The sequence below is a fragment of the Alosa sapidissima genome, chromosome 5, assembly GCF_018492685.1.
Source record: "Alosa sapidissima isolate fAloSap1 chromosome 5, fAloSap1.pri, whole genome shotgun sequence".
NCBI lineage: Eukaryota > Metazoa > Chordata > Actinopteri > Clupeiformes > Clupeidae > Alosa > Alosa sapidissima.
In genome coordinates this window covers 21,476,589-21,491,759 of record NC_055961.1, presented here as the reverse complement: position 1 = coordinate 21,491,759, position 15,171 = coordinate 21,476,589, and the positions used below count along the sequence as shown (strand labels likewise).

General features: G+C 39.9%; 1 long non-coding RNA gene across 1 annotated transcript in view; it reads right to left on the bottom strand.

Moving 5' to 3' along the window:
• Positions 1 to 628: 628 nt before the first annotated feature.
• LOC121708932 overlaps positions 629 to 15,171 on the bottom strand; it is a 31,264-nt gene continuing 16,721 nt past the window's right edge. The window contains exon 3 of the long non-coding RNA XR_006031799.1: positions 629 to 1,073. This is a non-coding gene — a long non-coding RNA (uncharacterized LOC121708932). The remainder of the gene's footprint in view (positions 1,074 to 15,171) is intronic.

The window sequence follows — 15,171 nt, the reverse complement described above, 5'->3', positions numbered from 1 at the left end:
CTGAATTGCATTATGCACACTCAATTCTCACTGGTATCTGCTAGACAACAAGTACCAAAACATGATTAGTTCATAGATTTCACATTTAAAATACATTTTATACAACCCCACCCCAATCTTGCCTGTTCATAATTCTGAGAAATTCTTGAATTGTGTGCATGTGTGCGTGTACATGTTTATGTTTATGTGTGTGTGGGTGGGTGGGTGTGTGTGCGTGCATGTGCATGTGCTTGTGTGTTTGCCTGTTTATGTGCCTGTATGTGTGCATGTGCATGCATGCGTATATATGTCTACTGTGTGAGTATGTGTCATACGTAGGATTACTGTGAATGTATATGTGTGCGTGTGTATCTGTTTATGCACATGTGTGCATATGGAATGGGTTTACATGACTCCTGGAGGCAAACATACGCAAAAAATTGGTCATCCTAGGCCCTACGGTTCTCAAGATATTCACAGAAAACTGTGTCTGCCCTACCCTCCTTTCGGGGGGTCTAGTCCAGCGGGGGGGCTACAGATCAAAATGAAAAAAGGTGGTTCCATGCTATCCATGAGGGGTTACATGCCCACCAAGTTTCGTGTACCCCGGTCTTACAGTGTCCTGGGAATCCTTGATGGAAATTTGGACATGCGAAAAAGAAAAAAATCTGACTAAACCGCTTCGCTGCACGGCGGTCATAATAAGAGGGACTTAGAGAGGACTTAAGGCCATGCAATGGGATTTTGAGAGCATATTTTTGACCATACAGTAGAAAGTGTCCTATGTAGACATGGTGACAACATACAGACAAGATATCATTGTTGTTAAAAACACATTTGTCTTAAAATAATGTTAAAACTGTGTGAGGACAAAGATACCGCAACAAAACATCACTTGAATCATTTGAATTCAGATGAAAGACATGAAGTCATATAGAGAGAAGGAATGTGGTGATCAAATGAATATTAGGTCAATTCCCTATAGAGTCACATAATGTTCTCATACGCATAATGTTCTCCACATCCACAGAATGAAGAAAGTTCCCTGCGATTAGGTACTCGGTATCCACGTCCATCCAAATTGCATGACTTTCCTGTAAGAGAGGCATTCATTTTAGGTTAATTGTTGCTTGCCTGATTTATTCATGTTTGTCTCAGTACAGATCACAATGATATTGAATTAAATATCACTCTAAGCTTTGATATTGATACACTTCACTTCACTTCAATCCTTGACTTCCTTTAGAAGATTTTCTCAACTTGGCAGGGGCTGAATTAATGTTATCACACTAGGAAAGGAGTCCACAACCAGACAACCTTTGTCTGTTGTGCACTTTGAGAAAATAGACCATATAAATAACACTGGTGACTAATACAATTAACCTCCATTCTATCAACAGCAAGCAAAAAAAACAGAAGCGAGTCCAGAAATATGAGTCCAGACGGGAGGATTTCCAGCAGACGATGCCCTCGGGATCTCATTGACCACCTTCAGCTCTGACTGGACGGTATGGCTCATTGTGATTGGTTGTGGCCCTGGTCAAATCTAGTTCATTCTTACCATGAAATCCCAACAGGGATCCAGAGGTACTTACAGAGCTTCAGCCAAGCTTTACTGACTGAAGTGCAGATCACAGCTATTTTCCAATCATGTAGATTCCCTCTCTCTGGTGTCAAGAGGATTTGACTGTACCTGTTCAAATATGCGTCTCAGCTCTGAGTCCAGGCAGTAATGGGCTACTACTGCTGCTTTTCTCACCTGGTTTGACTAAATTACCATTAGGGATTCCATGCTGGTTCTCTACTAAGAAGTCCAACACATTGTGTGGCTGGTGGACACAAATGTATTGGGTACAATTTAGGGTATGATATGTTTTTTTTATTATTGCATAATAATCATAAAAAGCATAATCACAAAAAATAAGGGGTTATAGCAAAAGTAAGACTTTGTGTTTGATTTATTGAGGGTACACATAAATAAGAGGCTGCTCAGCCTCCATCAAGGATACCTGGATCCAGACAGTGTGTCAAATGCACTCTCAAACACATTCTTCCTTGGCCCATGTGTGTCAAATGCACTCCCCAACACGTTCTTCCTTGGCCCATGCAACACTTTGCCTCCAAGTTCCATGAAAGTAGTTTGTGCATAATCCTGCTTACAACAAACTAACTGCACTGAAAACATAACCTACTTGGCGGAAGATAAAAAGTAGTTTGGGTTATTTTGTCTTCAACTGATGAGTGTCAGTTCAGCTCTGAATCAGCACAGACGTATAAAGTATCGTGAACAGCGCATATGTCACACACTCAGATCTTAAACATGGGAACAGCCCAAGGTCAAGAGCGGCGTGACGCCTGCTAACTGAGCTGTTACATCTTCCCGTGGCTACCCCCCTGAACCTCTCCCGCCGGCCGAGCAGATGTGTCTGTTGATGACTGATAACACGCTCCTTTGTGCGGGCCAGAGATACAACACCACCCCGGTGAGTGAAACAGGTAGCAGCTCACACATTCATCTGTCACTGTAACAAAATGGCTAACCAGCACAGAGAGAGAGAGAGAGAGAAAGGGGGTGGGGGGTATTCTAGCAATACTTTACTTCCGACCATGGCTGCCAGCTTTTCTTACAGAGCCTCTGGCTTAGCATCTGGTTCAGGCAGGAGTCACAAACATGTCTATTTTCCATGCGGTATGAAATCAATGTGAAAGCCAGTCTCACATTTCCCCCCACGTTTCTTCACATATCAAACAGATGAATCTGCCTGATTATGCTCGTTCTTTGTCGCAGCCTGATAGCTTCCTGGCAAGTCCTTTATCAGCTTCTGTCAGGTGCCATTCCATTAGTATCACAGTTCTTTTCATCATCCTCTGTAATGCACAGAGATTGTTACAGTAAAGCCTCTCCCTTCCCAGCCTTTCTCGCTCTCTCTCACTCTCATTCTCTCTCTCGCTCGCTCTCTATCTCTCCCTCAGAGACACACCACACACTGATCTATACCACATTCCTCTGTTAGTTGTAAAAGGGGGGGTGGGGGACGAATGATTTGAGGTGGATAAAGAAAGGAAATACATACAGCTGCATTATCACACCAGGCCCAGCCTTTCCCCACGTCCTGCCCGGCAGACAGATGTGTCCTGCTCCTGGGTGACATTATCTCCCTGTGATGGGCAATGCATCGAATACTCAACAACCCAGTAAATACCCATAATTTCAGTGGAGGGCAGTGCCTGGGCTTGGTGCACAGAGGAATCTGTGAGAGGTGTGTGGGGGGGGCTGAAGGAGAAGGGGGGGAAAGGTTAATTGGTTTTGTTGACCATCTGTTTTTTAAACCGCTGCATATCAGAGGCGTGAAGAAGGCCTGCATAATGAACGGTGGCGCTAAGGATTAAATTAATCAATTGGCAGGGAGAGAGCGCTAACCTGCCGATTGTGTTAATGGAGCAGAAGTTCATCCTTCCATGTGGCTCCGTCTTTTCTCTCTCTCTATTTCAAGGCTTCCAACAGAGGAACACACAAACACACACAGCAAACAAACACACACACACACACACTTATATGGCCTCTGACAGCAATGGGTCAGCAATCTGCTTCAAGGTGCTTCAGCTTAAATGCACCACTGAAAAAGGTAAACAAAACATAAAGGTAACAAAATTGAATGTAAAATATGTACATGTTTACTGTACATTAAAATGAATGTTTTAAGTGATAAGGTTAAAGGCATGAGAACAGGACAACTTTCACAGCAATACTGTGAAACATGTTTATAATTAGCAAGATCTATCAATGCATCTATACATTAAATTACTCGAGGGTGTGTGGCCTTATCCTTTACACTTCAAAACTGAAGTCTGTTGACATATATATGTTCAATGTTATCTCATCATCACTATGCCATAACACAGACTCACCCAATCTATGATAAACAGCTGGTGGTGTAATGAGGGTGAGTGCCAAAAAAGGTTTTCTAAATGCTAAGCAGGTCCTCTTTTAGCCTGGTCCTAATTTTCGAGAATAATTGTTCTCAGACACCCTGCCGGCCTGTCATCTTCAAAAAAACATACATGAATTTATTTGATAACGGCACCTCAGTGGGGAGCCTCTAACAGATTTTCTTGTCCAAACAATCAGCTCTTGAAGAGGTGAGTGCAATATATGAATTAAAAAGCTTGGATTAAAAAAAAAAATATTTAACACAAGCAGAGTTTTGGCGAAAGTGTCGGTGTTATAGTCTTGGTGAGAAAATATCACCAGTTAAGTTATTTTTTGGAAGAGGAGACCAATTAACACCAATCTTAACAGAAAAAAACATCTTTTATGGAATGTGGAGTATGAATTGATTTTTTGGCGGACGTTACACATGGCACCTTTAAAGAGTTAACTTAACACTGTTGATTTGGCTGTGTAGTATAGGCTCTGCCAGGTCCTTTACCCCGCACCTGCCATACCATTTAGAACCCTCACATGGGGCATTACATCTTCCTGGATGTAAATCTGCAAGAAATGTCCTCTACAAGAATACGACAACCAAGAATGGAGGACAAATGTGTTCTGAAGTTGTTTACAGTCAGTTGAATAATTCATATGTATTAAATATTCACATTTCAATCACAAAGACAATATTCTGTAGTGAGGAGAGAGAAGACAGGAAGTCAGCGAGGGGCTTCGAAATGGCTTAAATTCTAGGTCAAAGCTGAATGTTGAGCATGTAAAAAAGGAGAGATCCAACTTTGGCCAGTTTTGAGTTTTCAAAAAGGGGACAGACAGTCTATGGAATGGCAGGAAATTCTGTGGAAAACTTTATGTTTATGTTGTTTAAACATTCCAATTTCCGTGGTCTTCAGTGTGAAAACATGGCCCATATCAGCCCATTATATGGAGAAGGAAACTAATGAGTGACTAAGGTTTCCCATAATTAGGCACAGATAGATTAGTGGGAGTAAGATATTGTTTTGCAGCAAAGAACACTGTAATCCAAGGATTATCATAAATTACAGAATAGTCTTCTGTAGGGAAAAAAATATATGGGTACACATTTAAACATAATTCTGTTGTTATATTCACACACCCTATGGACATTTTTCAGTGGTTTCTCCCCAAACATATGCTAGAATGTCATTGACATTAGTCTATTACAGTATGTCATTGGTAAGGGTTAGGGTTACTGCTAGAAAATTATAATGTTCATTATTGAAATAATGTTCATAATTGTATTGTTACCATGTAATTACCATCCATTTTTTTATTTTATGTAAAAGTTTGGAGTTGACACTTGATAGACAGAATCAGACGGCACTATTTCTATCTGTTTTTATGGAAATGTACATAATGACCTACTTTATACTCTGTATGTTTACTGTGCTGCATAGTAGAGCACTTTGCTCCAGAAGATGTTTTCAGTATAGAGGGATCCTATAGCCATTGGTGCCACTAATTGAATTCTTTCTTTGAGGATAAAGAAAGAAATCAATACTGCATGATCGTTATTGAATAGCACAACAGTAAATATAGACTTTTGGTGTATCTCAGACTTACTGATTTATATCTTTGTTAAGTGGAGGTGAAAGGGTCTACAAAGGGCTAAAGTTTAGCCATACCCACTAGAGTTGATTTATACACTTGCTACTACCAATAAATTCTCAACAAACAGACTTTCACTCATCATTCAGTGTTGCAGAAAGCTCCACAGTGTCTTTCTTTAACAGGAACATTGTGCTTATATCTCAGTCCCATCACTGGTTCATTAGTTGGATTTGTAATATCACATTCCTCAACAGTGTAGTTCAGAATCATGGTTTTGTCAGGTGGTGTTTGTTATGTTGTTCCCTCCAGTTCCAGTTTGTTTGTTTGTCTGTGTGTGTGTTTATTTGTTTATCTTGTCCTTCTTGACTGCTGCTTACTCTGCTTGAGTAGTTGCAAGAGACTTTTTGAAAAGGCTTGTAATAGTTTTTACTCAGGCTAATGTTTTCTTTCTTCATAAAATGTCATGCAAGCCAAAAAGGTGCAGGTGCATTTAGTTCTATGTATAATTTTTTTTGTAAAATCTTTTTTTTATATCTTTTTTTTTTATAAAAGGTCTTTGGGTCAAATCCGCCCTGGCACTGTGAATAAGACAGACACACAGTGGCTTTGACCATTAAAAATCAGTCAATATGGTGCCTCTAGAATACACAAGGGAAGCGTGCAATGTGGTTGGAAGTTATATTAACAACCTTTCATGGAACCAAATTACTGACTCCATCTTTAAGGTCAGACAATAATGGCTACATGCAAGAGAGATGGCCACAGCAGTGGCAATATGGTCAGATCTTCCTCTTTCAGAAAATCTTCTACATAATTAGTAAAAACTTTATTTTCAAATGTGTGCTTTTTTCCGCTCATCACTTGATTTTCCTCATATCCAAAATAGTTCAGTTACAGTAATTTAGCAGTTTCTCTGCAAAACTTTCTTTTTTTAAGAGGATTGAAGATCTACTGTTACTTATTGCAAAAACAATCACTATCTGTTCATTTCACTCTGTAGTCGGTGGTAAAGTGTAAGTGTGCCATTTATATTTTGCCTCATGCCTGTTCAAGAGAAACAGAGTCCAGCATTTTTCAACTCTACATCACACTATCTGAAACAAGCCATATGATCAGATATCAAAATTAGCCTTAAATGCCGCGACATATTTATTTTGACAGTGACAGCGGCTTAACCCGGCGTGTGTGTGCTGCTAATTCTGTTCAAATTACCCAACAGAAGTTGAACTCGCCAGCTGACAAGAACCCCAACAATGCTCTGGGGGCACTTATGAGGCGCTTAGGGATTGTTTCACTTGTTTTCCAACTCTAGCCAACTACAACAAAAAAAGAAGGCAAAAAAACATCACACAAGTCCAAGTCAACGTGTCCCTTGTGACCAGGTGAGCTCAGTCCTCCATCTGCACACTCAGTGAGGGATTTGCCTGCGTGATGAGACGCATGTGCCCAGCCAACCAGTAAATGGTGAGGAGAGCGGCCCGTCATCTGTTCCCTCTCCCCGGCAGGGACTGCACTTTGTGACCGACGACAACGCCACCACCGAGCCCAATACCCCTGATGGCGTTGAGTCGGTAGGATGATAAAGTGCTTCTCACAACCTTTTTTACCATGGAGTCAGTTTCAGACAAGGCAGAGGAGGCAGACTGCCTAACAATGACAAGGGAGAAATGCTCTAGAGGAGCCATGTTTTGGGATGATTCATTTCTCTCACTGCTACACCCTCTCCACAACACTTGCTGACCACCACCGCCAGGGAGACTTCTAGTACTCCTCCACACACACCGCCTAGTTAACATTTCTTTCAGTTGTACAGAGGACAGGTGCTAAAGATGTGCTATTGGTTAGGCACTTCTCACAGTGGCTCACTAAGTCCAAGTTATTTATTCGTCACATGTTTATACAAACTGCAATATTTAGTGGAATGTTTAGTCCTCTGACTTAAATGACTGCAGTGTGTATATTAAGGTGTATAATAATGTAAATAAAGGAAACTAGATGTACCGCAGAGCGGTACAAAATATGACCGCCGCCCAGTCCAGCACATTTTTTCCACAAAAATAAGGCACGCTTGTCAAATTGTGTACCTTTCCTACTTTGTTCCTTTTTTGTGTGTTTGTAATTGAGTGTGTGCAGAGTGTGTGGTTGTTTTTGTGTATATGTGTTTTGTGTGTGTGTGTGTGTGTTTGTGTATGTAGGTGTGCATGTGTAGTGTGTGTGTCTTTACGTGTCTTTGTGTGTGTGTGTTTTTATGTGTGTGTGTGTGTGTGTGTGTGTGTGCATGTATGTGTGTGTGCATGTGTAGTGTGTGTGTGTTTACGTGTCTTTGTGTGTGTGTGTTTTTATGTGTGTGTGTGTGCATGTGTGTGTGTCTTTATGTATGTGTACATAAATAAAGCAAATCAAGGAACCACCTACTCTTTGCGATAATGCACACAATTCAAGAATTTCTCAGAATTATGAACAGGCAAGATGGGTGTGGGGTTGTATAAAATGTATTTTACATGTGAAATCTATGAAGTAATCATGTTTTGGTACTTGTTGTCTAGCAGATACCAGTGAGAATTGAGTGTGCATAATGCAATTCAGTGAGACAGTTAGAATCCTATATGCCTTTCACCTTTTGTTTATAGCCAGCAGCCAGACCAGCAGATACCCTGACTTTGCTGAATTACTGAAGCTAAGCAGGCTTAGTTAGTACTTGGATAAGAAACCTCCTTGTAAGAGTAGGTTCCTGCTGGAAGCGGTGTTGGTGGCTGGCCAGTAGGTGGCACTCTTCCCCGTGGCCAAAAGCCACCAAACAAATATCAATCCCAATGTCCTATTACAGTGACAGGGACACTGTACTGCAGCAGATGTTTTCATTTGCATGAATGTTAAATTGAGGTCCTGACTCACCATGGTTGTTAAAGATCCCATGGCACTTATCGCAAAGAGTAGGTGGTTCCCTGTTTGCTTTATTTATGTACACATACATAAAGACACACACACATGCGCACACACACACACACACATACACACACAAAAACACACACACACACACTACACATGCACACACACATACATGCACACACACGACACGCACACAAACACATAAACACACATGCACACACACTCACAAACAAAAAAACACACACAAAACACATATACACAAAAACAACTACACACTCTGCACACGCTCAATTACAAACTCACAAAAAAGGAACAAAGTAGGAAATGAACACAATTTGACAAGCGTGACTTATTTTTCTGGAAAAATGTGCTGGACTGGGCGGCGGTCATATTTTGTACCGCTCTGCGGTACATCTAGTTTTCTTGGCTCTTGGTGAACAACCACCAAACCTAATTAATAGTATACTATATAATACATCAGCAATGCACAATTGACAACATATTTTACACTGGGTTCTGTTTCACGCAGAATTCACGATGTCGACTGCCCAAAAAACTTTTACTCTCCGTAGACATCCCCTGACTGGCTGACTCTTAATCCCCAAACTCTTGTAAGTTCCTCAAAGCTGCCAAGGCAATATCATTAGGGTACTTAGCAGCGGTATTAAGTAAATGTAAGACTTGCACTTTGTCTCCTCACTACAATTGTGGCATTAATTTGTTGTCCAAGACTACTAGAGTTCACCCATGGTGTCTGCACCCGAACGCAAGGGGAGAATGTCAAGTCAAGTCAATTTATTTATACAGCACATTTTACGCAGGGTTGTACCAAAGTGTTTTACAAATGATTAAATATGAATGATAACAAAATAACAAATCATAATATAATACAGAATACTAAATAAATAATGAAGACATCAATATAAAATAGATCATAATAAAAATAATAAAAAAAATAATAAAGCAGTGGTAATAGTAATAAAAAAATAGTAGTGAACAAAATGAATGCAAGGGAGAATGGATGGATATGTTCAGGAGGACTTAAGACTTAGTGTCCCCCATACCCCTGCAGCTGATGCAGGATTTGTGAGGGAAGGGAAGTTTTTACTCATATAAGCCATTTAATAAAATCTGTCATATTGTTGATTATGAAGCACTTTTGAGTGGAAGGCAAGTGGATACAAACTTCAGTATCTATGGCAACAACTAATTTCCTTTATGTGGATAAATGTGTGGTGCCATGGTGCACTAGAAAGGTTTTTCTCAGACTAGAGGGAGGTGTCTGTGCTTGGTAGGTGTTTGTGTTCATTTTATGTTTTGTCTTAACTTTAACAAAACATATGTTTTGTTTTAATGCTCATAGACTAAAAATGGGAATTGCATAATATTAAAGTACTGTTATGAAGTTACTTTATGATTCAAGGATGGTATCCCTAATCTGTCACATTTAATATCTGACAATCTGATGCATAATTTTATTAAAAGGTTATTTGCCAAGTGTTTGTCTAAAACTGCTCAGCTACATCTAAACCTAGTTAACAGTCAGTCTACGTAAACAAGCCGAGCTTTGTTAACAATAACATAGCACAGGTGCAAGTGATAGATGTTAAGAGTTAGCTTAGCTTATCAACTGATATATTCCGACAATATCTCAAAGTATCTTTGAACGTCATTCTTGCACTTATATTTTTTCTTTTGCAATTATTTTCAGTTTAGTCATTTGTTTTGTCATGACCGAGTCTCTCTGCATTTGTGCTCTGCCTCTGCGTAGCATCCTCAGACGGCGTTATCACTCAGGCTCAACATCACAGCAGCTGCCCCTCAGAAGGCACACACAGGAACGGGCCGCCATGTCCTCGCAATATAAATTTCTCTAAATGGAAAAGCGTGGAACAAACATGACTTTGGGTTGTATCAGGCACTGCCCCAAATAGCCTCCCTTTCTCCATCCAGCCTTTCAGAAATAAAATCAGGATATCATTAAATTTTTAACATTCGTTGCCTAGGAAATAAAAGTGGGACTATGTGAATAAGTTAGAGAGGACATATAGAGGGGCGACTTGTCCTTAAGCTAGATCTCATCTCTCTGGCAGGACAGTGTGCCCACCTTGGCCCATAAAGGTGAAGATTCAAAGCCATGCTGAAGGCTAGGCTACTGTGCCAGCAGACACCCGCTGATCATGTCTCCTAAATTCAAATGACAACTGACTCTCTTGAGTCTTGACTTGCAGTCCTCTCTGCTTGCCTGGCCACAGCATCTTAAATTTAAGTAGCACACCATATTTTTTCCCCTCTTTTACACATTCTTAGCGGCAATCACATCAAAAAAATGGGTTCAAAAATCAGATTATTATACTTTAATATGCCAATCCTGCTGAGAATCCTGCATGGAATGCTCACTGAAAATGCCAGGATCAAGAGCTGATGACAGCAGTGGGATTTTTAAACACTCTTTATCAAATATAAATAATGGTGTGCCACCATTAAGGCCAATATCTGATTCAGATAGATGGGCCTATTAAAACAGAAACTTAATAAAGTGTCTTTTTCTCTTCTCTCAAGGTTCAGCAATAAAGTTAAATGAGGAACCATTTCTTTCTGTCCATTACATTAAATTACTTACTCCATTCTCTTCAGTTCCGACTCAAGGTTCACAAAGCTGTTGGGGGACCCACATTAGTGTTTTATAGTTTAACAGACAATGAGCAGGCAAGTCCTGCCGAGACTGGAGGCCTCTGTCTTCCACTAAGAGCTATTTGTCGTGACTCATTTTAGAGTTCAGTAGGCCTGCTATGAAACTAGACGATTATGCACTCATTGTTCAGTGGCATGGAACACGTATTGTGGAACACATAGTTAGTGTAGTGTAGTGTAGGCCGAGTTAGAATATTTACATAAAGATGCCGCAAGTAATCTGTTCCAATCACACGAGGCACTGTACAAATAAATCATGAGGTCTCATTACATGTTTGTGGTCAAAGGGGCTCATTAGTTGAGGTGTGTTCATGTGAGATTTATTATGTGAGGTGTGATATAACTGGGTGGGTGTGTTGGTAGTTAAAATCATGTTCTCTCAGTAAGTCATTAATAGGCTACAGTGAACATTAGTTATAACTAGGTAATGACATGGATATATTGAAGTGAGTTGGTTTCATTTATAAATGTATTAATGTTTTCATAGTTGTTAAATAATCCATCATTAAATTTAGTTTGATGGGCTGTGTTTGCCTAGCAATAAATTGTTAATGGTTTCAGTTACTACATAATTTATAAATAACTCTTTCAGTGAAAATAAATGGTTAATTTATACATTTGTTAGGTTAACATGTTCTGTGTAGGATTTCATTATGGCAGTATTAAAGTTAGTATCCTGGAGCAATTTATCAGTTTACCTGCTGTCTTTACCTCTGGTTGTAAATGTGGCAAAACATAAACATATTTCTTTCAAGGCAGTTGTTTTTTCACTGCTTTTATGCAAGGAGAAGAAAAACGGATTGCTGATGTAAGAATCATGAAAAAAATGAGATATTGAGATCTTAAGTTCTTCAATCACTTGCATCTACAGTATGTTTCTGCTCAAACTGTTTTTTAGATGCATTCGTTATTGAAGTTTGTTTGTAGTCTGATTGACTAGGAACTGTGCTGTGCTGATTCCATGAAGTCTAGTGGTACAGACACTATATCCAAATCATTAGAGGCAGTACTCATTAGGGGTGTCACGATTCTCCAAATCCTCGATTCGATGCAATTTTCGATTTTAAAGTCACGATTCGATTCGATTTTCGATCTTTTTTTCAACATTACTATTAATGCATTCCTTATATGTTATTTACTCTTTTTGGCCTTTTTTTTCTGTTTCGGGGGGCTTTTATTTTGAAACCGTTCCAACCGCGAGGTTGTAATGTAAACAGAACCAACATTAGGCTAAAACAGAGACGTGAACATAGTGAAATGAAACAACACAGAATTATAATTTGATCGTTTCAGCACACTTCGAAGAGACCCAAGGTTAGTGTTCATGGATACTTATCAATGTGCATTTTAAGCCTTAAAGTAACTTTGGACTGTAGGCCTAACTAAATCATCTTTTCACTTGCTAAATTGAGTAGGGTAAGTTAGTTTTAATTGACGTGAATGAACGAGTACTTCCACACCGGTGATTTCAAAGTAGCAAGAGGGGCTTTGATTTCGGTAGGTTGATGTGTATATTTTAACTGGCTGCAGCCTAAAATTAGAGGAGTGTTGATGCTGCAGTTCAGCACGTGCGTTTGTGCGTCTTGGCATAGACCTCTCCAGAATAAGTCCCGCCTCCGTAACTTCCGTATCCATCCAACTTCCGGGCGTCGATTGTCTATGGGAAATAACATGGCGTTTCAAAATATCATCCGGTAAAACATCTGTAGGTAGCGAAGTAGAAAAATCTGGTGGGCAGATTGGCCTACACACTTCTGCCATCTAGTTTCCACTGGATTTTTTTGATTGTCAGTGCCGTTTAAGAAGTAGCCTATACTATAGACTATATTACTTAAACGGCACCGAAAATCAAAAAATCCAGTGGAAACTAGATGGCAGAAGTGTGTAGGCCAATCTGCCCAGCAGCTTTTTCTACTTTGTCACCTACAGAGTTTGACAGGTACGATCGTTCAAAACGCCATGTTATTTCCCATAGACATTTGACGACCGAAGGTTGGATGGATATGGAAGTTAGGAGGCGGGACTTATTCTGGAGAGGTCTATACATGCTGGATGTGACATTGGGGGTGTGGCTGCATCGTCGATTCTACTTTTAAATTCGAAGTTCGAGATTGAGATGTAATTTCGAACGATTTCGATATAAAATCGAAATTGTGACACCCTTAGTACTCATATGTTAACGTCTGGCTTTTGGGGCTCAAATAAGTGAGAATGGGAAAAACAGACCCTGATGACGTTTCAATTGCTATCAAATGCAGCTTTTGAGTAAAAAAAGCAAACGCACACCAATAGTAGGAGTTTTTTGAGGTGCTGGTCACAGGATACGTAATATTATGAACAAAAAGAGACCACACACTCTAGCAGCTCCTTTGCCAATAATTTAATAAAAATTTAAAAAAATTAAAAAAAACAACTTTCGACCGAAACATTTTTTTTTTTTATTAAATTATTGTCATATACTGTAAGCTGCTAGAGTATGCGGTCTCCTTTTGTTCATGATCAAATGCAGCCTCACCTGCAAAAGGCCATGATCCTCTTACCTTCCCACAGACAAATGCCAGATACTTCAGACAAACTCATAGTCACTTCAGCCACTGCATCAGTCAATCAATTGAGTAATTAGAGTCGTGAATGCCTGTGGGTGGATGTGGATCAGCTATCAGAGTACAATAAGCTAATCCGGAAAATGATTAAATCTCTGTCCACTGTTTCAACTTGAGTGTTTGGGGATGGAGTCCATGTGGGGGCGTAAGAGAAAATCTGACCTCAGGTCTGTGCTCCATACAGTAGGCCTTGATTGGTCTGAAGTGAGCAAACAGTCACTTGACTGTGTACAGAGCTGATTTGATTACCTTCTTACAGTTTTATGGCTGAGTTGAAATGGATTGAGGTCACTGGGGTTTGTCCCTCTGTTGTTTGAGCACAAGCAGCCAAATGCTTGCCAGGCATCACCTCATTAAAAGCACAATTATTTTTAATTTTGTTTCGGTTGAGTAAGGCGTATATTAATAAGCTACACTGAGCCTGTAACTAGGGATTTGTTCGTCACTGGTGTGCAATTATTTGGCAGTCAATAAAGCAAAGAAGCAGTAAAGAGACAAAGTGTTAATATGGGATTAATTCTCATCAATATCAGATCAAGAAGGATTTTACACAAGGACTCTAAACACGTCTCTCCAAGTTAGGGCTACTGCAAAAGTCCATAAACACAAATTGCTCTCAGTTTAATAAATGCACATAACAATTGTTAGTTTCTGTGTTGTTGAACAGTGGCGTAGGTTTGGTGCTGGCTAATGCGTGACTGTTAGGGAAGGCTGGAGCTGAGCCAAGCCAACCCCCCCCCCCCCCCCCATTCTCATTGGGTGATTAATCCCATTACATCAGTCATTTGGTCAACGCAGGAGGAGGTCGGTCGGGGATAGATTATCATCATGCCATTAGCTGTGAAGCAACAGGGAGCCAAAAATACAAGCCTAGAGTGGGGATATAGAAGATGTAGAAGTCGATGTAAAATAATTCATAGATCTGGGGATACTGTATTACAAAGTAAATCCAGAATGTGTATTTTATTTCCACGCAATTTAGCTTGAACCAAAACAATTGTGAATTTGGCATGTCACGCCGGTATCCCCCAGCTCTGATTATGTGGTTGGGGCGCTGTGTGTGTGTGTTTGTTTGTTGTTTTGAAAAGTGTCAGCTATAGTGCAAGGACCATATGTTCACACAGAGCCATATACCCAAATAAGCAGATGCTGTCCCTTTAGTCAGCTTTTTCCTTTTCAACTTTAAAACATCTATGCTCTCTTCATGGCACCAGCTGCAGCTAACTACACTGCAGGTGGGTAAACATCTTGTTAATTGTTGTTGAAATTGGGCAATGTTAGTGCTGCTGCGTGTTCTGCTATTCTGATATTGCACCAATACTGTGTGTTGGAATACTCCAAATGGGAGATGCTATATGGGGCAGTAATTGTGTAAGTTAATACCACAGTTGGTTTACCAGAGATGTTTTTTTTTTAAATACATTCGTACTGAAATGCATTTGCAGAGACAGTTCAAACTTTCTAATAGTTTGGAAGTGTTGAAAA